At 42.5% G+C, this 24,594-nt stretch overlaps 1 protein-coding gene across 2 annotated transcripts in view; it reads left to right on the top strand.

The window, feature by feature from the left end:
• The first annotated feature begins 524 nt into the window (after positions 1 to 524).
• The window catches only part of GHR (growth hormone receptor), a 184,562-nt gene continuing 160,492 nt past the window's right edge, over positions 525 to 24,594 (top strand). The window contains exon 1 of one of the 2 annotated variants that reach the window (XM_020783629.3): positions 525 to 899. The gene's annotated coding sequence lies outside the window, so the exon portion shown is untranslated. Of the gene's footprint in view, positions 900 to 988; positions 1,119 to 24,594 lie in introns of those variants that run through there. The other variant, XM_020783630.3, reaches the window with a different exon arrangement.

The following is a 24,594-nucleotide window of genomic DNA, read 5'->3' as shown; positions in this document are numbered from 1 at the left end:
GGGAGATGGTGCATCTTCCCCTCCTCTTTTTCGGCGGAGAGGGGGAAGAGGGAGGAAGAAAAGTAAGCGTAGCCCAAAGAAACGGGACCTCCAGGGTGGAGATCCGTCCCGGAAGGCAGCCGTACAGTCCTAAAGTTTTCTCTCGTGGTGGAGCCTCCCACCCCACCCCCCCGCCCCCCCAGGGCAAAGGAAATCCTTCTAACGAAAAATAATCAAATCCAGGCAAAATGGAACAGGCGCTAATAGGCAAGTCCTCATAGGCTGGGCAGCGGGCAGAGCATTCGCCAAGAAGGCAGTGACCTCCTCCTCCTCCTCCTCCTCCTCCTCCTCCGGGCCGCCTCCCCACCTCGGGGCACAGACCAGTCTCCCCCCTATACACACACACACACACACACACACACACACACACACACACACACACAAACCCGCGTTGCTGGCTTTGACCCTCTCCCCCCCCCTCCCTCCCTGATCAGGCACAAGCCCCACTTCAAAGGCGCCTCTGCCCTCCTGGTCGCCCCCGCGCCCCGCCTCGCCCCCTCCTCTCCTCCTCCCTCCCAGCCCCGTCCCTCCAGGAAACCGACGCTTTCCAACGATCGAGCGGAGTGCAAGAGGCGAGCCCGTCCCCGCCAAGCGGAGCCGCGCAGCCATGGCAGGGGGGCGACGGAGAGGAGGAGGAGGAGGAAGAGGAGGAGGCGGCGGCGAGGTCGGCGGCGGCGAAGGGTGCTGGGGCCGTGACGAGTGAGCTCCCAGCGCCCGCTGGCGCGGGGAGCGACGCGCGTGTTGGAGTGGGGGGGGGGACGCAGGCAGGGGCGTAGCTGTTTGTCCCAGCTCTTCATGCCCCGCCGAGAAGACACCCGCCAAACAGCCAGACCCGTCGCTCCGCGCCTCGCTGGAAGCAGGTAGGGCACTTAAAACTTCCAATAAAACCTTGGGTTTCCCCCCTACCCCCCTCCCACCTCCCTGCTCTTCTCGCCCTCCCTCTCGCTCGCCTGCCTGCCTCGGATCGTGAAGCTCTTATTTATTTATTTTTCCCTGCTGGAGAGAAAAAAATCCTCTTTGATCCGATCTGGGACGTGGCAGCTCGCCTGAGGTTTGGGAGACGGTCTGGGTATCTATCGGTATGTGCAGATATAGATCAAGAGCTGTGTGTGGTAGATTGTGCGCTTGTTGTGTATATACGCGCACGCCACGCTGCTTCCCAGTATCTTCTCTCGACCTGGCGTGTTTTCCTTCCAGTGGGTCCCTGCTCCGCCCGGCACGCTTCGATCCAGAACTTCCCTGGGGGAGAAAACGAGCGACGCGGCCCCCCCCCCCCCCGACCGTATATCCCTTGGTTCCATTTTACGCCCCGTAGAACAAACGGCGGACACCCAGCCGCCGCCTGTTGCCTGCAAAAACTTCCTCGAAGTTAGAAGCGCTTGTAAAAACAGGGGCACGATTCGCTTCCTCTGGCAATGGGAAGTTGGAATTAAAAAAAAAAAAGAAAAGCTCTTGTTGGAAAAGGGGATATACGGGAGGTAGCTTTCTTGTAGCTTCCCCACCCCATTTTAGAAAGATCTGAGAGAGAGAGAAGCTGGGGGGAAAGTGAGTTTTCCGACTTTTGCAGCTGGGGAGAAAAGTTGATGCTGTTTCTGGTGGATTTGTCTTGAGGAGGAAACCCGCATTCCTCGGTTGCAGCCAGGGGTGTGGTGGGTGGGGGGTGGAAATGAATAACAAAGGGACACCATTGAAAGAACCACCTCGTTGATTACGGTCTCAGCCTTCCGTCCACTTTGTTGTCCTCCACGAGCGTTTGTGTCGTAGGAAGGAAACTGGACGATCGCCGCTGCAGTGTGTCGAGGGAGCTGGAGTTGAGACGTGGTTTGCATGTTTAGCCGTCAAGTCGGAAAAGCCAGGAGGAAAGCTGCCTAAAAGACAAACAAGCGAAAAGTTAGAAAAGGCGAGGAGAGAATTCCAGTTTGGATGGCCATTAAGCTCCGTGGCAAGATTAAAAAGGATTCTTTCCCACTGTGTTTAGACTTTTGGGAAACTTGAAACAGGCACTAGTCACCTCTTACTCTGGATTTTTTTTAAAAAAATTGCATCAAATTTATTGTACGATATTAAGTGGTGTTCCTTCAGTAACTTAATTTTGATTTCCCAAGAGGATGGTTGTTTCAGCGTGTGCCACAGAAACAAAACACAAACTTTTGAAATCCTTTCAAGACTAGTTGATTTAAAATCCACTTCAGAGGCAGCTGGGTTTTGATTCTTGCTGCACTCACAGATTTGACGTTCAATACATTTCTTTTAGCTTTGCCCTGTAACACACACACACACAAACACGCGCACACACAACATAATGGAACAGAAGAAGCCTTTGTATCTTCCCCTTCTGAATCAAGAGCACAGGCAGCCCCTAATCCTTGTTTGCTTGGAAATATGCTCAGGGTGTTAGGTGGAATCAACAAAGAGTCTTATGACCCCTTAAACACTAATGTGTCTATTGTAGGGCAAGGGACGCTGGACTGCAGCCCACTTCATCGGATGCATGAAGCCTTACCCAGACATTCAGGTGCTCATATAGTATACAGAATTGGACAGGAGTTTGTAGACAGGCAGGTCCCAGGAAAATTAAACACAGAAGGTACAGTACAATACTGTGTTCAATGCTGCGATAAAACTGGGTGCCCCAACCCTGCCCAGGTCTTGCAAACTTCAGTCAGTGGCTTCCTTTATGGTGTGAGTCTTATGTATGTCCTTTTCATGTCTGTTCAGAGGTGAGCCTTGTTGCTTCAGTGGAATGTGTTGCCAGGTACAGGGGTATAGGCTTTCATTTTTAATGTGAATAAACTGGTGCTTTTTAACTACTCTAGACATGGTCTAGAGGGGTGGGCTAAAAATCCAATAAATAAATAAATAAATAAATAAATAAATAAATAAATAAATAAATAAATAAATAAATAAATAAATAAATAAATACTTTTTGATTCACTGAATTAAGATGGTTAAATATACTGTACATGCTCCATGTGCGCTGTTAAATTTAAACTATATCATTCCTGATCTTCAACTGAATAGTGTTTGTAGCATTGTTAGGCACTAGACAGTTTTTCAGCCCACATGATACCTTTTTTGTATTAATATATATCTACTTTTTATTTATTCATTCATTCATTCATTCATTCATTCATTCATTCATTCATTCATTCATTTATTTATTTATTTATTTATTTATTTATTTATTTATATTCCGCCTTTCCCCGAAAAGGACCCAAGGCGGCTTACATCACTAAAACGGTATTTAAAAGCTAAAATAGTGACCAGTACCTAACAGATACCAAAGCTAAACAAACATTTTAAATGCTCACCGTATAAAAACCAGAGGACATCGAAACAATTTACAGAAGCAGCAAGACAAGAGATGAACCAAACACTGTATCAACCCGAGTCCGTATGAAAGGTCTCCCCCCAAAAAGAAAGGTCTTGAGTTTTCATCTGAATAACAAAGGGGGGGAGCGAATTCCATATGGTTGAGGCCACCACAGAGAAGGCCCTGCCGCTAGTGGAAGACCTTCTGCCCTCTTCTTGGGTGACCAGCTGAAGGAGACTGGTTTGGAGGATCTGGTGGGTTGGGCAGAAAACTTTGGTGTGAGATGCTCCAAAAAGTTGCATCGTCCCAAACTGTAGAGCACTTTATATATGAGTCAAAACCTTGAACCTGATCCAGGACATATAGTATGTAAAAGTAGATTCAGGACCTGAGGAAACAGATTAGGGGCAGGAGCCCTATGAGACCTGGACTCACAGTGCTTCTTTATATGCTATCTAGGGAATTTGGAGAGCTATAGTTCAAGAAAACAGCCTGTTCAACTGCATTTTTCCCCTATCCAGCATCATTGCTACTTTATCGGCAAGGCTATGTGTGTAGTCAGGAGTAAGCCCCACTTACTCCTGACTTAACATGCATCGTATTGAGCTGATCCTCCCATAGATTTTAGTGGGACTAGAATCAAGTACACATGATTAAGCCTGCAATGTTATGCACACTTACCTAGGATTCATACAGCACGCTTCCCCTGAACATAGTGAGATGTCATTCCCCATAAATAGGCATAGGACTCCATCAATATCTGTAAGGCTTCATAATGCCTACTGTTGTCTGTGTTTCTAATTGTGATTTTATTGTTAAGAACAGAGAAAGAGGGAATTGTAGCGAGTCTATACTTCTATACTTGCAGTTGCTACATTGACATTTTGCGAGTTCAGCAACATTGTTCACAGTCATTTCAATCAAACTCATATGGGAGGAAGTCCCATTGAACTGCATGGGATTTAGTTGAGAGTCAACCTGTATCAGATAGCATTTTAAAGCAATTAGACCTAGCAACCCTGTTTGTGTGCAGAATATATAAATAAAAGTTATGTATTTGTTGGAATGAATCTTCTCAGCTATTCACCCAGACAAAATGAGAAATTATATATAGATTCATTGGTGGTATATTTATTCACACATTAGTTTATTATTTATTTTATTTTATCTTAAATTATTTTACTTTATCTGATCTGTTCTGAAGTTTCAAGATGAATAGCAACACATAATTTAAAAAACTCAAAAGAACTTTGCCCAGACACCATCTATACTCTATCCTTGGACTATCAAAAACTCTTATACTTAGATTGTGTTGTGGTCAATTTCCAGCAGAAAGCAGTTCTGGGTTAGAGGAATTCCAATTTTTAAAAGAACATTCTGCTCTAATTTGCTCCACTTGTATCCTGTTCTAACATGAGGGCTCCAAGATGATGGTGGTGTAAGACTGGCATTATGCTCCACTGCCCATTGCTGCTGCCCCCCACCAAATCACTTTGAATGAATTCCCACTGATTTTGTTTTGCTCATCCTCTCTCTGCAGAAGTAGAGGCAGCCCCTGGACATCTGGAGAGCCACACATTCCCCAACCTAATCTAATCAAATCCAAACCTGTTTCAAAGCCTAATAAGTCAAGATTGTCCCCCTGTTTATCTTTTTTCATTTTGTGTTCAGCTTCTTCTTAAGTTATGAATATGTTGCTTCTGCTGAAAACCTTAGCCTCAATGGAATTGTTAATTCCCAAAGTTGGGGGGGGGGACATTGAAACTTAAGTGTGTATCATTGATTCAGTGGATCTGCTGTTGGGGAAACTAACAAGGAGATTTAGGCCCTTGCTGAAGCAGAGGACTGAAGCAGTGAGAGATGAGGGGCAGATGTATGTGTCAACAGAGACAACTTGGTGGTCTCTTCTTAGGGTCAGTGTTAGAGCTTGGAAAAATTATGTACTGTATTTGGACTTATAACCGGTGGAAGCTATGGTCCAGAAATATAACCTTTCCTAGTTCTGATCAGTATCCAGGGCTATCATTTTAATGTGTGACAGCTGTTCCGTTCCATTCATCTATGCCCATCGTATTCCTCCATCTGTCATTGGGACACAAACGAACCGTCCAGCTGGAGGCTAATAAGCATTCTGTTACCGTAATTTTTCAAAAATCGCCATAATCCATGAGAAATGATAGTACAGTAGATGTGGAGATTCGGCCATATCTGAATTCTCTGGGAAATCTGAAACCTAGGGCTGCTCTCCTCTCAGATTGTGATCTTCATGGCAACCTCCACTTTTAAAGCAATTGTGCTCATGGGGCAAAGGCAACTCCATTATCAGTTGAGCACACAGCACAAGCCACTGAAAACAGTTTATAATAAATAATAATTGTGTGCTGTCAAGTCAATTCTGACATATGGGAACCCTCTGCAGGGTTTTCTAGATAGAGAGTACACAGAAGCGGTTTGCCATTCCCTTCTGCTGTGGGCATCATGGGACTGTGCATCTTGCCCAAGGCCACATGAACTGGCTCTTCTGGGATGCATCACTGGGGACCTGAGCCCCCAATCTCTGTCTCTGCAGACAGATACCTAACTCACTGAGCTACCTAGCCAGTGAAAACAATTTACCTGTGACAGCATGAATGGGAGTAAGTACGGCTAGCGAAACAGTGTGAAGGGTAAAGGGTTTCTTTATCCATCAGGCTCTGATCATCCTCAGCCTCCATTCGTATCACTTCTGTTTCTACCTTCCTGCATCTGCTATCTCTCTCTCTCTTTTTGTTATAATTTGAGATGGTTTGGAGCTGTTTTCCTTTCTAGCATTGCCATCTTCTCTCTCCTGCCACTATATTGCTCTTGGATCAATGGCAAACATTGATTGTTTGATACGTCCTGCTTCAGTCGCAGCCTTTGATACTTTTGTGCCTAAATTGTTAGCACAGCTATCTTTCATTCTACTTGTTTCGTAGCACATAGGGATGAAACAGTTGAGAGGCAGAAGAAATGGGTCTCCTTTATTGCTGCTGCTTCTTCTTTCACTCTCAGCCAGAATCTGCCTGCAGAAAAGGCCTGGACAAAATTACCCTGGACTCTGTTCTTGGGGAACCCTAAAGTTCTGAAGGCAAGCTAGAGGGAGTAGCAGCAAGATATCTTAATGAAAAGATGGATTTTGAATGTGAGTTCCGTGCTGGCTTGTGTGAAACGGATATGCCATCCTTTCGGTAGCACGGTTACAGTTCATTTCTCCCTATGGGCTATCAGGCTGACCCAGCAAGAGCAGAATGGACTTGAGGATGACAGCATTATCTTTGGAGTACTACTCCCATAATCCCCTGACCAATGTGGTCAGGTTGCCTGGAGGATTTGGGGAGGAATAGTCCAGGAAAATATTTTTTTTTCCAAGCTTTGCACATGGCAAACAAGAACATACATGTGTTCATCATAGGCATCCTTCAGTCTCGAGAGAATGTAGTAACGTGGTGTGTATGGAGGACTTGGAACAGTGTCTAGTGTTTTGATGCTGTAGGTGAAGCTGGAGTGTCCTCTCCAAGTAAAATAATGTGGAGGATAGACTGTTACCCAACCAGCAAATCCCCCTTCTCCACATCACTGAAATAGTCCAACGAAAAGGCAAGAGCCAATACAACTGGTTTCAGTGATGTCGCAGGAGTTGCCAGAACAACACAAACTGCCTCTGGGACTCCGGCTCCAGATTTTGCCATGAGGTTGACTCCTGAAGCCTTTTCCATCAGTGGATACAGCCTTAAGGCAGTGGAGGTCTGGAGCCAGAGTTTTCCTTCTCCTAGATGGGCTGCCTTCCAAGGCTGAATGAGTCCCACCTACCCGGCCTGTTCCCTCATAGCATGGACAGCGATGGTGGCGTGTTCATAATAACAATAATTATGTGCTGTCAAGTCAATTCTGATTTATGGTGACCCTTTTCAGGGTTTTTCAGGTAGAGAATACACAGAGGTGGTTAGATCATTCCCTTCTGGGGACATCATGGGACTGTGCAAGGTATCCAAGGCTACACAGGCTGGCTCTATCCATAGTACAGTGCTGCCTCACATAGCGACGTTAATTCGTTCTGCAAAAATCGCTGCAGAACAAAAATGTCGCTATGCGATATTAAAAAGCCCATAGAAACACATCGAAACCCCTTCAATGCGTTCCTATGGGCTTAAAACTCACCATTCACCGAAGATCCTCCATAGCGCCGCCATTTTTGATGCCTCTAAAGCGAGGAATCAATCCCTAAACACAGCGGGCAGCCGTTTTGTTTACCCGGCGGCCATTTTGAAACTGCCGATCAGCAGGGAACCAATCATCGCAAAGCGAAATTCCCCCATAGGGAACATCGCAAAGTGATCGCTTTTGCGGTCGCAAAAAATGCATCACAAAGCAATTTCATGGTAAAATGAAGCGATCGCTATGCGAGGCACCACTGTATATGGAAAAGGGGAGAGATCGGCATTTGGAATATGCACTGCTTAGTCTTCCTATTGATGGTGACTCCTTAAATGTGGTGGAGGAGCTTTTGGGTTCTCAAGGCATATGGACAGGAGTTTAAAATAACTAGGGCATCATGCTGTAGATGCAGTCTTTGCAAACGTTTAGAAAGTACTCTTTATGTGGACCCTTTGTTTTCTCCTCCTGCCTATGGATTATTTGTGTATATACCTTCATCTGTAATGAGTATCAGTGGCTTTCTGGAGATTGCATCCATTTATTGAAATTATGTTGGCCTCCCAGGTTTGGGAAACAGATACTGCATACCCAAGCACTGACATCCTAAAGAGAACAGAATTTGAGGAATGAGATGATGGCATTGGGTGACAAGTTTGGCACCTGCAATTAACAGTGAAAGTATTAGTGTGACTAGGTGAAAAGAAGAACAAAGCATCTTTTCCCTTTACGAATTAAGTAACGGAAGACATCCATTACACTGGATTGTACAATGTTACCATCTGCACATTCTTTTCTACCCTGGGGACCAGAGATAGGACAATTAGTTATTTTGGCAACAACTACAGGAGTACAATGACCAGCATAATTAGTTTGGCTATAGGATTCTGGGAGCTGTAGTGCAGAAAGGACCATCTTCCCACCTCTGTCTGAGAGAATTGTCTGTATGAAAGATTCTAACCTATGAAAAACAAATTATAGAATTAAGAGATTCTACCTTACATTGCAGATTCCAGTAGCACCCTGTTTACAGAGGTCAGGGAAGTTAGGACGTCAAAGAAGAAAAAGGAGACACCTTCTCTTGAGAAATACAGTTTAAAAACTGCTTTGCAGACAAGACATGATGAAAAATGCAATATATGCCAGTCTGGGGTTTGCTTAGCTCTGAGCAATCATGTCTGTTTTAAAAGTGAAGCCCTCAGACATAAGACAACACACATCTTATAACTGCATCCAGCCACCAACAGCTTCATTTTGTTCCAGAGGTTCCACTCTATGAACTGCATTTTAAATCAGTCATGTAAATAATCTCATAAAAGTTACCCATTTGCCTTTGAAAAAGAGAAAACGCTAGCTTGCTAAGAGGCCAGTTGTGCCGAAATGCCAACAGGTGATGTCATTCCTGCCTGTTCATTACAGAAGCTCAAAAGGGAGGAGCCAAGGATAGGGCAGGAGGGGCGGAGTCAGAGAGACAGTTGGGGGGATGTGAAATGGCAGTTAGAGGTTAGGAGAGAGAAGAAGAGGGTTAGTGAATTGAGCTGAGAGTATTAAGAGAGTGAATTGAGAAGGTTAAAATATATATTGAACAAGCAGGAATGAAATTATAAGTACTATAAGTTAGATATTGATTAAAAGTATATAGTACTTTGGAATAAAAGTACAGTGGTGCCTCGTATAACGGGTGCACCGTTGAACGATGAATCCGCATTGCGATGCGGATTTCCCCATCGCTAATGCGAGGGCACGCTCGCATTACGATGGGGGAACAGCTGTTCTGCGGCTCCAAAATGGCCGCCGGAACACAAAAAAATGGGTGCCGGTACACCCAAGATGGCCGCTGGAACAAAAAAAAAAGGCCGCTGGTACACCCAAGATGGCCACTGGAACAAAAAATGGCCGCCAGAACACCCAAGATGGCCACCGGAACAAAAAAAATGGCCGCTGGTACACCCAAGATGGCCGCCAGAACACAAAAAATGGGTACCGGGATGCTCAAAATGGCCACCGGGACGCTCAAAATGGCCGCTGGTACACCCAAGATGGCCGCCGGAACAAGGGAAAACATCGGAGAACGGTGAGTTTTGGGCCCATTTGGAACACATTAAACAAAGTTTAATGCGTTCCAATTGGGGGTTTTGATCCGTTTTACGATGTTTTCCCATCGCGAAAGTTAATCCAGAACGGATTAACCTCGCTATGCGGGGCACCACTGTACTTGCAATCCAGTACATAATAAAATCCTTGCTAATACCTGATACAGTTCATACGTGAGTTACCTTTGTGATTTACTTGAAAATAAAAGAATATTTGTTAATTAAACCTCTGATTCCTAAGTTCAATAAACCTTAGCTCTGGCAGCACATGTGTATAACATACATAAATGGTATTAGGAGAATACCTGGTGGCAGCTAGAAGAGAAAGGGGTATGATCCTTTGTGAGGGCCGAATAAACAGGGGCAACAAGGACGAACGGCATACCAGTAGCCTAGATTTCTATGCTGAGCTGACCAGGAGAAGGAAGCGAAGCCCCTCTCTTAACCAAACAGCATGGAAATCCGCCTTCTACTGGGCAAGTTAATGGCAGGGTGGGTGGGACGAAGCTGGTGGGTGGATTTCCCTCCCTCCATGTGCAGAAGAGAAAGTAAGCACCCAGTGATAGGTTTATTTGTCATGCTCCTGGTTGCTTATGTGCAATATCTATTATGTGTGGTGTTAGTGTGCAGTTCAAGATGCATTGCTCTCAGATCATTTCTACCTTAACCTTTCTGGTCCCTGTCAGGGGCCTCTACTTTTTTGGGTGTGGATAGGTTTGCTGCATTTTGGTTCATTTCCACTATGTGTAGTTGCTGAAAACTAACCAAAGTGAGCCTTCAGCTGGCAAACCTCTTCTGTTGTCAATTTGTCTTATCATGGAGTGACTTAAGAAGGAAACCATTTCAGAATATTGGCAGTATAAACACTTAGTTTAAAAATAAATTAAAATTTGGACGCTTTTAGGGCAGAACAGATGTGCTACATCACTTATACAAAAATTTGGAAAACTTCCTCCTGGAAACAGGAGAAGGCAGAAGAGGGCATCAAAGGACTATTTTTCTTTTCTTTGACTTGTCTTAAAGGTACAGTAGAGAACCTGCTCACAGCCAAATCCGTTGCTAAGTACAGAGAAGCTAAACTAAATAGGGTCACTTGCTATTGGAATGCAAGATCACACCAAATCACACACCGAGTCTCTGCCTGATTTCGTCACCCTATTTAGCCCAGACCAGCCCACTGCAAAATAGCCCTTGTACACAAGTAGTTCTTTTACTCTAGCTTGGTCCCCTGTTAGATTAGGAAACATTTACTCAAGGCAAGTAATTCTAAATTGCATAAAATGTATTTCATATACTGTATTGTTTGGCCTCAGTTAAGTGATTTACGTTCAACTGGAAAGTTTACAGAGAAATGCAAAGAAAGAGGATGCTCCAAGTAGAGGAATCCAGGACCTACCAGACAAAATATATTGTTTGACTAATCTGTCCATTATACTGTGACAGATTTTACTTTCTTGGGCTCCATAATCACTGCAGATGGCGACAGCAGCCACAAAATTAAAAGATGCCTGCTTCTTGGGAGGAAAGTGATGACAAACCTAGACAGCATCTTAAAAAGCAGAGACATCACCTTGCCAACAAAGGTCCGCAAAGCTATGGTTTTTCCAGTATCGATGTACGGAAGAGAGAGCTGGACCATAAAGAAGGCTGACCACTGAAAAACTGATGCTTTTGAATTGTGATGCTGGAGGAGACTCTTGAGAGTCCCCTGGACTGCAAGAAGAACAAACCTATCCATTTTGAAGGAAATCAACCCTGAGTGCTCACTGGAAGGGCAGATCCTGATGCTGAGGCTCCAATACTTTGGCCATCTCATGAGAAGAAAAGACTCCCTGGAAAAGACTCTGATGTTGGGAAAGTGTGAAGGCAAGAGGAGAAGGGGACAACAGAGGATGAGATGTTTGGATAGTGTCACCAAACCTACCCACATGACTTTGACCCAACTCCGGGAGGCAGTGGAAGACAGGAGGGCCTGGCGTGCTCTGGTCCATGGGGTCACGAAGAGTCGGACACAACTTAACGACTAAACAACTATCTGTCCATTTCTTCCTTAATGGGCTATTTCTGTTAAGAAAAAAGACAGAAGAAGAGGCTATAACACATGAGAGGATCAAAAGAGAAGATGACATTGTCTGTATTCTTGCAGAATTATGTAGTTGAGGCACATTAATTGCACACTAAAAGTGTTTGCTTCATCTGGCAGAACCTGAAGATTTCTGAACTTTCTCCACAGATGCAGTTGTCACAAGGCACAGTAGAAGACAACATGCCTCCTCTCTTAAGTGTTCAAATATTTTTCATTTTGTTCATTTTTCTGTTTCTTGTATTTTCTGCCTATGGGCACAGAGAGTGCTTCCCGGAGCCTTAGGAGTTACCATATGCATTCATCTAATAGTAATAGAGCTTTCATGAATGTTTCTACTTGGAAGATGCAAACCCTGATCTGTTGTGTTGAAATTGTGTTTGATTGAGGCTCTATAATCCTGTTGGGTGGAGGTGGTATGTGTCACACCCAACTTTCCTCATTCTGTTCCTTAAAGAGGAAATAGCAAAAGTTAACTGAAGGCAATGGAATAGGACTTAGGTCCAGCTAATATCTGTCATTGTTGTTAGTGAGACACACAGTACAGGTTTATGTATGTTTGCTCAAAAGTAGGGCTCTCTGAGTTCAGAGGGGTTAAGTCCCACATAAGTATACATAGGAATGCAGCCTTTGTCACCTCTAGCTCATCAGAGATTGCGCATTTCACTGAGGACTTGCCCAAGATGGGAAGACTTGCATCTATGAGGGTACAATCCCTGAAATCCTACACCCAGCAAGTAGGAGTTGTGCACTGGTTATAGCAGCTGCCTCTAACCAGCTGATTTCCTGATGTGTTGGACTAAAGCAACATTTCTGGTTTATATCAGCTTGAGGCAATGTTGTTGTTCTGTTATCCCATCTTTGAACCTGGGGCCCACGTTCAAATGCCCATTTGGCCATGGGGCTTGGCCTGCCAATGGTTTAATTCTTCCTGTACCTAAAGAAGGGTGATGATATCATGGGCAAGGAATTTTTGGGTGATGAAAAACTTCCTCCTTCTGTCCCACAGGTTTTCCACTCCTTTTCATCATGCAGGAGATATGGGATGGAATAAGGAAATAATAAATTACCAAATATTCTCCCGTCAGTAATGTCATCTGGTAGCACCCATTTCAGGTGATTAAAAACTTCCTCCTTCTATTCCATGGCTCCCCTGGCTTTCAGGGGATGAAAGGGATTGAAAGGGATTACTTCAGAGTTGAAAAAGCCATAGGACAGAAGCATGAACTTAGCAAAAATTGTCCCTGGCTGTGATGTCATCACCTTTCCATAGCTGCAAGTTTTGGAATAGGATTTCAGCCAATATTTCTCTCAGCCTACCATGGAGGGCTGTTGTGATGATCAGACTTTGTGAGGATGGGAACCCTGTAAGTTGCCACAAGTTCCTTGGTGGGTTAATAGAACAGCAAATAAATAAAGTCATGTTTTGGGGGGGTTGGGGTTCAAAGGTAAGAAGAATGGGTTGCACCCAGCATTGTCTTTTTATTTGAAGAGGGTTTTTGGCTTGTGGTGAGCTTCTGCTAAAGGAAAGGAGGGGAGTGATTTTTGTTCCCCCACGCAATCCACACACCCAACCCCCCTGTGTATCTTGGACAAATGACTTCAGAGGCTTGGAGGATCCTTTCCAACAGGGTGGTGCAAATTCCTCTCCCTTATGTCAATGACTGTTTTTTAATGTTTGAAAGAACTGGTAATGAAAGGGTCTCTGGAGGGCCCATAGAAAAGGTTGAGCCCTCATGCTAGTGGCATAATAGCTCTTAACAATAGTTCCTCCACCTCCAGACGATTCCATGTTGGAAATCCATATCAGCATCCACAAGGGACAGATGCTGGCTAGCTCAGTGAGTTAAGTATCTGGCTACAGAGCTAGAAGTTGGAAGCTCCATTCCCCTGTGTGTCCCAGGAGAAGAGCCATCCTTTGTAGCCTTGAGCAAATTGCATAGTTCTAGAATGCCCCCAGGTGAAGGAACTGGTAAACCACTTCTGAGTACTTTGACATTGAGAAAGCCCTGGAAACGATTACATAAGTCAGAACAGAACTGACAGGATGTAATTATTATTAAGAAAAAGATATGTCTGCCTTTCCGGTGTTTATACTCAAAAGAAGTTACTCTGATTTTAAAAGTTCACCATAAACCACAAACATCCCAAACAGGAAAACAACCCAATAACATGAACTGCCGGATAGCTCAGTGGCTCATTCTCCAATGTGCCTCCATGGACTTGATGATCCATAGGGTCCCTTCTAGCTCTGCAATTCTAAGATGATGATAATGGACATTTTTGTGGGGCATGGCTGTGGTCCCAAATTCCTGGGAGCAATGTTCTGTTGAGCACTGTTTCTTCCTTTTGACTGTGTAATTTCAACTGGTAAGATCCACTGACCTTTAACCAAAAATCTTCAGACAGCTAAATTGCAAGCTTTTAGCTTGTAATGAAACATGCAGACAAATCTGAAAAACAGTGTTGGCATTTAAACAACTTTAAGAAAAGTAAGGAAGGAAGTATCCTGATTCATTCTGCCTGATTCTTCTTGTTATCCATTCATTCTCCATATTCTTCTGCTGCTAAGTTCTTCTCCTTCATTCTTCAAGCAGTAAGAAAATGCTTTCTCAATTTATTTTGGTCTTGAATGATCAACTGTAACCATTTGTACCTTCTTTTCTTCATTTCTTGACCCAACTATTCTAGCAATCTGTAGTTCTTGAACTATGTTCATTTGCTGTACAGTAATAATTCTTCACCTGTCACCCTCTCTGTCTTGCTCCTCCTCCCAATATGTAGAGGGCAAAACTCCCATTGCCTTTTCACTCGGCTTTTTAGGTAATGGTCTTTTTAAATAACCACAGGAATAAACATGTTTTCGTTAATGTCTGTATTTTTCCTCTCTTTGTCCTTTACTGCACCTATGTTTGTGTATTTGCCCTTCACTTAGGACTTTATAACATTCTCCACATAGCCAGCCTTCCGGTATTGAGCTCCATATCACTCAGCTTGAATTAATTTAATGAAATTTTATTAAAGTAACAGTGTCCAAAGAAAGTTATTTACTTCTAGGCTTTACGTTTATTCATTCTTCACTCCCTCCATCACCTCTCTTCCCCTCAAACTCCTAGTTCTTCTTTAACAACTACCCCCTCCCTAATCTCAACACTTCCCAGACTCCTCCCAAACCTAACCAGCTCTTAATTCACCTCATTTCACCAACCAATCAAAACCATTCTTACCTACATTTCATGCTCCTCACTCCTCCTCCCATCACATATTCATGAATCAATACACTTACCATTACCATACACAATACTTTATCAGGCATCGCACACTCAGTCCAAGAAATTTCTTTCATCTTATGATAAACCCACAGTTCAAATGCTTCAAGTATTTAGTCACCTCTGTCCCACATGTTTTGTTCGCTTATTTGTCCACCTCCCATACAGCAGTGTGTCAAGAACAACAATACATTCTGAAATCTCATTCTCTTGCCCTTCACCTATCATCATAGGCGTCCTTCAGTCTCGAGAGACCATTGTAACATGCTCTGTATGGAGGACTTTGATGCTGTATGCGAAGCTGGAGTGTCCTCTCCAGAGCACGAAGCCTGGGTAAAATAATATGGAGGATAGGCTGTTACCCAAGGAGCAGATCCCCCCCTCTCCACATCACTGAAATAGGCCAATGGAAAGGCAAGAGCCAATACAACTGGTTCCAGCAATGTCGCAGGAGTTGCCAGAACGACACGAACTGCCTCCAGGACTCCGGCTCTGGATTTTGCCTCGAGGTTAACTCCTGAAGCCTTTTCCATCAGTGGATATAGCCACAAGGCAGTGGAGGTTTGAAATCGGAGTTTTCTTTCTCCTAGATGGACTGCCTTCCCAGGCTGACGAGCTCCACCTACCCAGGCTACTGCCTCACCACATGGGTGGTGGCGGCACCTCCTCCTTCTCCTCATAGCATGGGGGTTTGGGATCAGAGTTTTCCTTCTCCTAGATGGGCTGCCTTTCTAGGCAGAAGATGTTTTATGATACCTATCAGAACATTAGTTGACCTTTGTGTTTTGTACATCCGGTTATCTCTTCTATTCTGAAACAGGTGTGTTCGGCCTTCCCCATGCAACTGTCTTCTGCAAAAACGATAATATTGGATGCAACCCATGAACATCTTTCTTTCTCCCCCACTTTACCAAAAGAAATTGCTTGAATCCAAGAGGCTTAATTATGTTTCTCCTAAGAGGAATTGCCAGCCTACATGGTGACCTTTCAGTATTATCATTGAAGCCAGACAAGATAGCTCTAGGGGAAATGACCGAAAAAAAATTATTTCATCACAGCTTCTGTCTTTCTCTCAATTTGTCTCTGTCCCCCCCCCCACCACCACCACATGCACATCTTGCAACAAAGCAAGTTGAAGGTCATAGCCCACATAAAATCCATCCCAGTTTTTGTTCACCTTTCAGAAAATAAATGTAGAACTCAAGCAACAAACTTGCCTCATTAAGTATCCTAATGACACTTTAAGAACCTCAATGCAGTATCCATGAGATTGATCATTTTATTTATTTATTTATTTATTTATTTATTTATTTATTTATTTATTTATTTATTTATTTATTTATTTATTTATTTATTTATTTATTTATTTATTTATTTAGGTGGCCTATTTTTGTGTGTGTGGCCCAATCCCAATCAGTATATATCTACTGAGATAGTCCTCGGGACTTACTCCCAGAAATGTGGCCATAGGGTTGCATTCCTGTTGTTCTGTTCTTTCCTACTGTAAGCTGCTATCCAGACAAAAGTGGCACTGGTGTCCTGCTGCCTGAGGCGCAGATGCTACTCCATGGCTGTCCCTCTCTTCCCCCATTCTCCCTGTTCAACCCTCAAGCCTCTTCCTTCTGCCCTCAGAGATTTGCTCTGAGGAAGGCTCCTTCAGCCTCCTGGGATTTAGGACCTGACAAATTCTGAAGAGCCTCACATTCTCTATTTATTTCTTTTATTTATTTATTTTATATCCCGCCTATCTAGTCACTTAAGACCACTCTAGGCAGCTTACAACAAGCGTAATACAATATAATTAAAACAATTTTAAATAAGGGGAGAAACTTTGGACGAGATGGAACAGACACTAGGAGAGAGGAAAAAGAGGGAAGATCAGGAGCTGGCTGAGGGGAAGGCCTGCCGAAACATCAGTGTTTTTAATTGTCTTTTAAAAATAGTTTTTTAAAAATAGTTTTTTAAAAATACCCAGCGAGGGAGCCGCGTGAATGTCAGGGGGAAGGTTATTCCAGAGGCGAGGAGCCACAGCTGAGAAGGCCCAATTTCTTGTCTTTTCTTTCCGGGCCTCTCTCGGCGTTAGGCTCCTCAGCCTCACCTTCTGACTCGCGCGAGTGACACCGGTAGAACTTGGTGGAAGTAGGCGTTCTGCCAAGTATCAAGGCCCTAAGCCGTTTAGGGCTTTATATGTAAGCATCAACACTTTGAAGTCGATGCGGAATCGGATGGGCACATTCACATTTCTCCCCACTTAACTGTGGTCTTTCTCCATAGCACCCCTTCATACCACACTGTGGAAAATTCAGCAGGATCACTCCTGGCTGTGGCATTTGTCACAGTTGGCCAGTGAGTCTCTCCAGAGCAGAAGCTGGGTGCTCTGCGAGTGGGGCAGGCGTCTTTCTGAAGGACCACCTCAAGTACCCAGATCTTCTTGCTGGTATCTGTATTTTCATCATGTCTTTATGTTTTATTCTACCCTGCCCTGGAAATATTTATATTGAAGGGCAGTAAATACCATTTCAAATAACAGAAATATGGAAAATATCATTTCATCCTCAGAGCAGTGCTAAAAGGCAAATAGAGTGTAAGATGAGAACTCAGATGAAATGTAATAAGAGGCTGTGAATTTACTTTATGGGAGTAAGCCTTGGGCTCATGGGCTCTCCCATAGTCTCTCCTCTCTTTTATGTGCCACAAAAAGTCAATGGAACTTCTGAACTTCCTTTGTTTATTAGACGATGTACGATGAGAACAAACAAGGATCATCAGCCCATAGTTTCAGGTCCTGGCTTTTTATCAAATCACAATTGAAGCAAACAGCAATTCCCCAAGATTGACAGCAGAGAAGATTGTGGTTAGTTTAATATTGAGAGCAGAAACTTTTTCTCTCCTTTGATATTCGAAAGAAGGAAAGAGCACACAAGAATCTAAAGTTTATATATGCCGTCTTATGAAGAAAACTCTGGTTTCTCATTATACCTGAATGTGTAGGTTTTTGGTCTCCATGCAATGCCCTCATATAAGTGCCTGAGTGTGATTTTTTAATGGATTGTTGTGCCTTACTGCTTTGAATATGCTTTTAGTATTGCTTTTGTTCACCATTTCTTAGAGTTGTATTTGTTTGATTCTTTTTATTATTTGTATATTTATTGTTTTTTTTTAGCTTTAATTATCGTCTTTTAATGATGTAAGCCACCTTGGGCCCTTTTAAAGGAAAAAGGTGGGCTAAGTATAAATAAATAAATAAATAAATAAATAAATAAATAAATAAATAAATAAATAAATAAATAAATAAATAAATAAAGTTTTCATATAATACATTTAAACAATTGTTTTCTCTGATTACACTAAACTGTGATTTGTTTTTGCTTTCTGAATCAGGATTATTGCTCATCTTTAAATTGTGATTCTCAGCATTTCTGTGGTGCAATCCAGCTAAATCTGAATGGACCTTTTAGTCCTATTAATTTCAGTTGGAGAAAGGGAATGTGTTTAACTTGCCCATTACACCAATCTGATTAACATATGCTTGGTATTGGCTTGATCATGCCCTTATTCAGAGTTTGGTGCGGAGGAGATATTTTTCAGGCTGTCTCATAGTGCGTTATCGAGACCTTAAGTGCCAGTTAATGAGAAAGGGATGGACTCTGGGGAACCTATAGCTATTCTCCTCTGTGGAATTCTGCAAAAAAAAAAAAAAAAGTTTAACCGGAAATGCAAAACTCTGCAACATACTAGGCTAGATAGACTGAGGTCTGACTTGTGTAAGGCAGCTTCTTTATATTCCTGTATCCTTCATTCTGCTTGAGTAGGCAGCATATTGCCTATTTCTAATTTGTAGAGGACTGTCTGGTGGCATATGATGGCCAGAAACTCTCTGTCAACAGCATACACAGGAAACAGATTCTTGTCCCAGCTGTCATTTTCCTTTGTACTTCTTACTGTTCTGTTTACAGTGTGTTAATGCCCCCAAATGACTGTAGTTAGGCAGTGCTAGATAATAGTTAAAGTATTGGCACATGAAATTTTACACATAAATGTACAAGGTTATGTTGTTATGTGCCATCAAGTTGCCCCCAAATCATGGCAACCCTATAAATGACCCATACTGTCTTGCAGGCCTCTTTTAGGGAGTCATTTCATCTGGTCTTCCTCTTCTCCTGTTGCTGTCCACCTTTTCCAACGTTACTGTCTTTCCCAGACTATCCAGTCTCAAGGTTATCTTAAGCTATGATGTATTGTAAACAGAGTTGCATTGGCTGCTTTGGACATCCCTTGGGATTTCTGCCACCAAGGCCTTTTTGGCTGAAAAACAATAAATACCTGCTAAAACTTCACACATCAAGTGACATCTTGTACCAGTACCTTTGTTTCTGAAGGAAAATATGTGAATGTATTTTCCCCCCTGTGCCTGATGTAATATATTAATGGAGCAGCATGATGGTTGTTCTGACTCCCATTGTATTGGAATGGTTCAGTGAATCAGTATCACCCAGTAACACTTTAAAAAACCAGTCATCCAGATCAGATGTTATTTAACAGGTCCTCTAATGTGTCACTGACTCCCAGAGACATGCAACACTCTTGTCTTGTGAGGTCATATTACACAATTTTGTCTGACCTTCTGAGGTCTTTAACTATCTCATTACAGTTTGTTCCTACCATGGTAGTGTTGTCCAGGGAAAAAGTTCACTTGTGTGCTTTTAAATCAGTTGTTTTAATTCAAATAATAGTTTAAGTAAAATAAGTTGAATTTTTTTGATTATTTAAATTTAATTTTTTTAAAAAATTGAAATTGTGATTTAAATAGTGGTTTGAATCAATTTGGTTTCTTTTAAAAGTCTAATTTTTATTTTTAAATTAGCAGGGATGTGGTGGCACTTGCGGGTTCAACCGCAAAGCCTCTGGGCTGGAAGGTCGGAAGATCAGCAGTTCAAATCCACGCGACGGAGTGAGCTCCCGTCGCTTGTCCCAGCTCCTGCCAACCTAGCAGTTCAAAAGCATGTAAAAATGCAAATAGATAAATAGGTACCAGCACGGTGGGAAGGTAACAGTGTTCCGTGTCTAGACACGCTGGCCATATGACCATGGAAACTGTCTCTGGACAAACGCTGGCTCTAGGGCTTGGAAACGGGGATGAGCACCACCCCTTAGAGTTGGACACGACTGGACAAATTGTCAAGGTCAACCTTTTACCTTTATTTTTAAATTAAAGAATATAAAATACACAATTTTTTTTTGGCAAAATGAACAGATAAAAAACTTCATACATATACAAAGTGCCCTCCTCCACCTTTAAAGCTCTTTAAAGACATGCTGCATTTATTTCACTTATGATGCCCTACCTTATGATGTATCAAAAGAATCAACGGCAGTGATTCTTTTGATGGCACATGACCTTGCCCTTTAATTAATACATAGTCAATAAAAACTCTCCTAATATCTCTAAAGATATTTTAGTTTATCAAAGCCTTTTGAAAATTGATATCCCAAGTTAGTTGATCATTAACAGCTATATTCCATACTTATTTATACCATTCATTTAATTGACATTCATGCTTTAAATTCCAGGTTTTAGCTATAATTAATCTTGCTGCTGATACTATGATTAATTCTTTTTCTGACCAATAGAACTGGATGGTAAATCACTGATTTTTATCCATCCTGCCTGCCTGCCAATCCTGCAACCAGTACAGTTCACGGGCTCTGCCAAAATGCCAAACTTAACTTCTACAACTGGTAAACTCGGACTATGTACTAAGCCTGGTAGGCCTAAACAAGGGGCAAAAAGAAGAGTTGTTAAGCATCCCTCTTGCTCCATCAGGTTTCTTTTTGCATGACTGATCCGGCAACCAGTTTGAGAACAGGCAAGCAGTGGGGACCTGTGAAATCAAGGACACTTACACATTTTCCTTCCACCCATGTTTCACCAAGAGAGTGCAAGCCAAAAATATTATTTTATTATATTGGGTCTTCGATGGATAACTTAGAAAAAGATGTATTCATGTATTTTTGTGCACGTTGATTATGAGTCAAAATAGGGTAAATGCTTCAAAAGTCATTTCTGGTTGGCGGTCAGGCTAACTGGGTTTGATCCTGCAATAGATGAGTTCGATTCCAAGCCTTAGCACGTTGCTTCGTTGCAAACACTTTCGAGATGGCATGACAAACAGTCACACTGGATGGAAAACAAGACACCCCCCCCAAGAGTTAATTTGAACCTGATCTTATATAGGCTCATTTGTTAACACACTTTCTTACACATAAGTGTGTTTGGAATTGTAACCTATCTATACTTACTGACTTAAGTATACGAAAATAGGGATTTGGGGGTAGAAATCCTGCTGTGATAAAGACACCAATGAGCAGTTTGGTCTGAAATCTGGCCCCATAATCATTTTTCTGAGCTCTAGATTTCAGCTTCAGCTCCTACCTTTCATCATTCAAGGCCAACCCACAGCTACTGTAAATGCTGCTGCTGAACTGGCTGTGATGGCCGGCCTACAACTTCTTGTTCTTTTAGATGAAGAGCTGGAGCATGGAAATAATTTGACCCATAAGCATATTGCAGCCTCACCATCTTTGAAGACGCCTGCTGTAGGAGAAAGAATCCCTTTTCCAAGATTGTTTTTGTAAATATTGATAGGAAAAATCAATACTGTAACATGTAAAAGATTTGTCTCCTAGTCTTTTGAGTGTTTCAACATGTGTGTAGTCATTTAGCTGATTAAACAGGATAAGGGGCTGAGGCTTCAAGGGCCAAATTGTATGTTACAGATAGCCTGTTATTAGAAGCTGAAATCTTCAGACTTTTATGATTGAGTTGTCATGCCTGCAGACAAACTCCATATTTGGGTGCAGAGGACCAGTCGCAAAACAGAACAAGCCAATTTATCAACTACAGGAGGCATGGAAAGCTCCTTGTGTGACAATCACACTCTTTCAGCATAAGGGGAGAGTCTTGAAAGCTGAATGACAGTATTACTTTAAATCTTTCAAAGCGGTGGGAGGGAATCCCTCCCAGCTTTCTCCTAACTGGTTCTTCTCCAGTCCTGCTGTTTTCTCTGGGCTGTGTAACTGGAGCTGTCTGAGGCATTACAGCGGTTTGGGAAAGGACTGGGGGATGGGCCCAGGCTTTAAATGGCACAAGAAGCTATAGTTCCTTCCTCGCCTGGCACATGGAGAGATTTAGGGATATACTGAGAGATTTAGGGATATAACGGTCTCCAGCTGCAAAATCTGGCAACCCAGCACCTCATACATAGCTTCAGGCTTGTGTGCACTGTTGCAGGTTCATAACAGAGGAAAGCTGGAAAATAACATTACGATTCTTATTGCTCCTTGTAAGAGAATAGCGGGCTGCGAATCTCACATCAACAATACTGATTCTTGTCCTTTTCCAGACAGATGTCCACCAGATGAGCCAGGGGAAACAGGATGAAATAAGAAAGGAGTTCAGGCCTCCCTCCCCACCCCAGTCCACACACATTCACTTTTAAGAAAAGAATGAGGGAAAACTGTTATATTTTTTTAGGTCAGTGTATTTTATCAGATAACATTTTTTAAAATAAATATGCTGGTCCATGAGAAAAGCCACAATGGTAAAGCTTGTATAGTGTTGTGGCATTTGGGCTTGTCTAATAAGGCATTATTGATTATAGTTTTCATTACTGATGTGTTGTTTTCTTTAATCAAGATCACCTCCTGAAATAATAGAAAATTTATGACATGGGAAAACAATAAATGGAATCTAGTGGTAGAAAAAACAACAGTATTCTAAAGTGCTATGCCTTTTTTTAGTATCTGAAATATGTAAGGGAGAAAAATACTCCAGTAATCAAATGGAGTTCGAAGTATGTAAGAAACTTTAGTGTCTAATCAGACACTGCTGGCAGGTAGCTTCCTTTAGGTGGGGGACTGCCGCATCGTGATTATCCCAAAGACCACACAGGCTTCTTTTAACTCTGTCTTGGTCTGCTTTTCCTCTCTGTCTGGTCTTAGTTCTTTTCTACTCATCCATAGGAGTATCCTAGCCATCAACATTGGGGGAGGGGATTATTCCTGTGTCTTCAGAAATTAACCTAACTGTCTCTGGAAACAAAACAAAAAAAAAGACAAAATGGAGGCCGTCGTACTTCGGACATATTCTGTGAAGGCCAGATTTGCTGGAAGAGACAGTAATGCTGAGGAAAGTTAAAAGCAGCAGGAAAAGAGGAAGACCAAATATTAGATGGATTGACTCCATAAAGGAAGCCACTGGCTTGAGTTTATAAGAGGTGAGCAGGGCTATCTTGGCAGTCATTCATTCATGGGATCACCTCAAGTCGGAGACAACTTGATGGCATTTAACAACAACAGCAACAAACTTTGTCTTGGTTTGGCACTTTTTCCTGATTTAGAACATGATCTTTTGTATCGATTGTGTGATGTGGTATATCTAAAGCATGTAAACTATAAAGCTGCAAAGATTTAAGGCACAGATGGGAATATAATTTTCCAGTTTACCAGGGATGGGGACCTGAGTCATGGCACTCACTGTCAAGTTGTACTTAAATTATATCAGTGAGTTGACTTGGTTTTTGGGTTCTTTTCAGTGACTTAACTCATGACTTGGAACCCACTCACCCAACACACAACTTCTTTTTAATAAGGACTCGGACTTGGGACTTGGTACCAAAGACTTGGACTTGGGACTCAGACGTAAAGAGATGCCAACATCTCTGCAGTTTACCAGAGGAGGGGCAGTGACATTGGTCTTGTGTCTTTAACAAGAGTCTCATTGACTCTCTTGTGAAGTGGAATTAAACATTACCACAAGCTAATTGTAGGCTTTCAGGTTTTCAGTTTTTTTGCATCGTGACCCTCAGAATCCCCCCCAGCCAGAATTCTGGGAACTTCAGGGGAAAAAATCTATATACAGTAGAGGTGTTCTCATCACTCACTCATTGACCTCAGCTTCCAGAGTAACCGCTATTTACCTCTGATAAATGTAGGAAAAATGGGGGCTTTATTTGTTTGTTTGTTTGTTTGTTTGTTTGTTTGATTGATTGATTGATTGATTGATTGATTGATTGATATCCCGCCCATCTGGTATATTCTACCACTCTGGGCGGCTATATTGGAGTATTATCTTTCATGGGCCAATTTAAAGATGAGAAAATAGCCTGCAAGCTTCCAAGATGCTTTTGATGGCACCCTGCCTGAGAAAAAGATCTGGAGAACCTTGTGAGACCTTTAAGTGGGCCTGTTGAATGTACTTATCCAAGTAGAGATATTGCAGGTTTTGTAAAAGGCACTTCTTTGCAAGAAACAGGAACCAAGAGCTCCGTTTACAGAAATGAAGTTGTGGGGTAGGAAAGAGCTCTTTTTTTCTTAATTTCTAATTTTTAAATTCTTTTTAATGGGAGTAGGATTATAGGGAAGGGAATTTAAGGTTTGGGGGTAGGTGTGGATAGAAAAAGAGTAAAATTCCAGAGAGTGAGATAGTAGAATTTACATCAACTTGTACAATTACAGTGGTGCCTCGACTTACAAATTTAATTGGTTCCGCGACTCCAGTCGTAACTCGAAATGGTTGTAAGCTGAAGCACCATTTCCCGTCGGAATGCATTGAAATGCAATTAA

Source organism: Pogona vitticeps, chromosome 2 (assembly GCF_051106095.1).
Source record: "Pogona vitticeps strain Pit_001003342236 chromosome 2, PviZW2.1, whole genome shotgun sequence".
NCBI lineage: Eukaryota > Metazoa > Chordata > Lepidosauria > Squamata > Agamidae > Pogona > Pogona vitticeps.
This window is presented reverse-complemented; position numbering and strand designations above follow the sequence as displayed.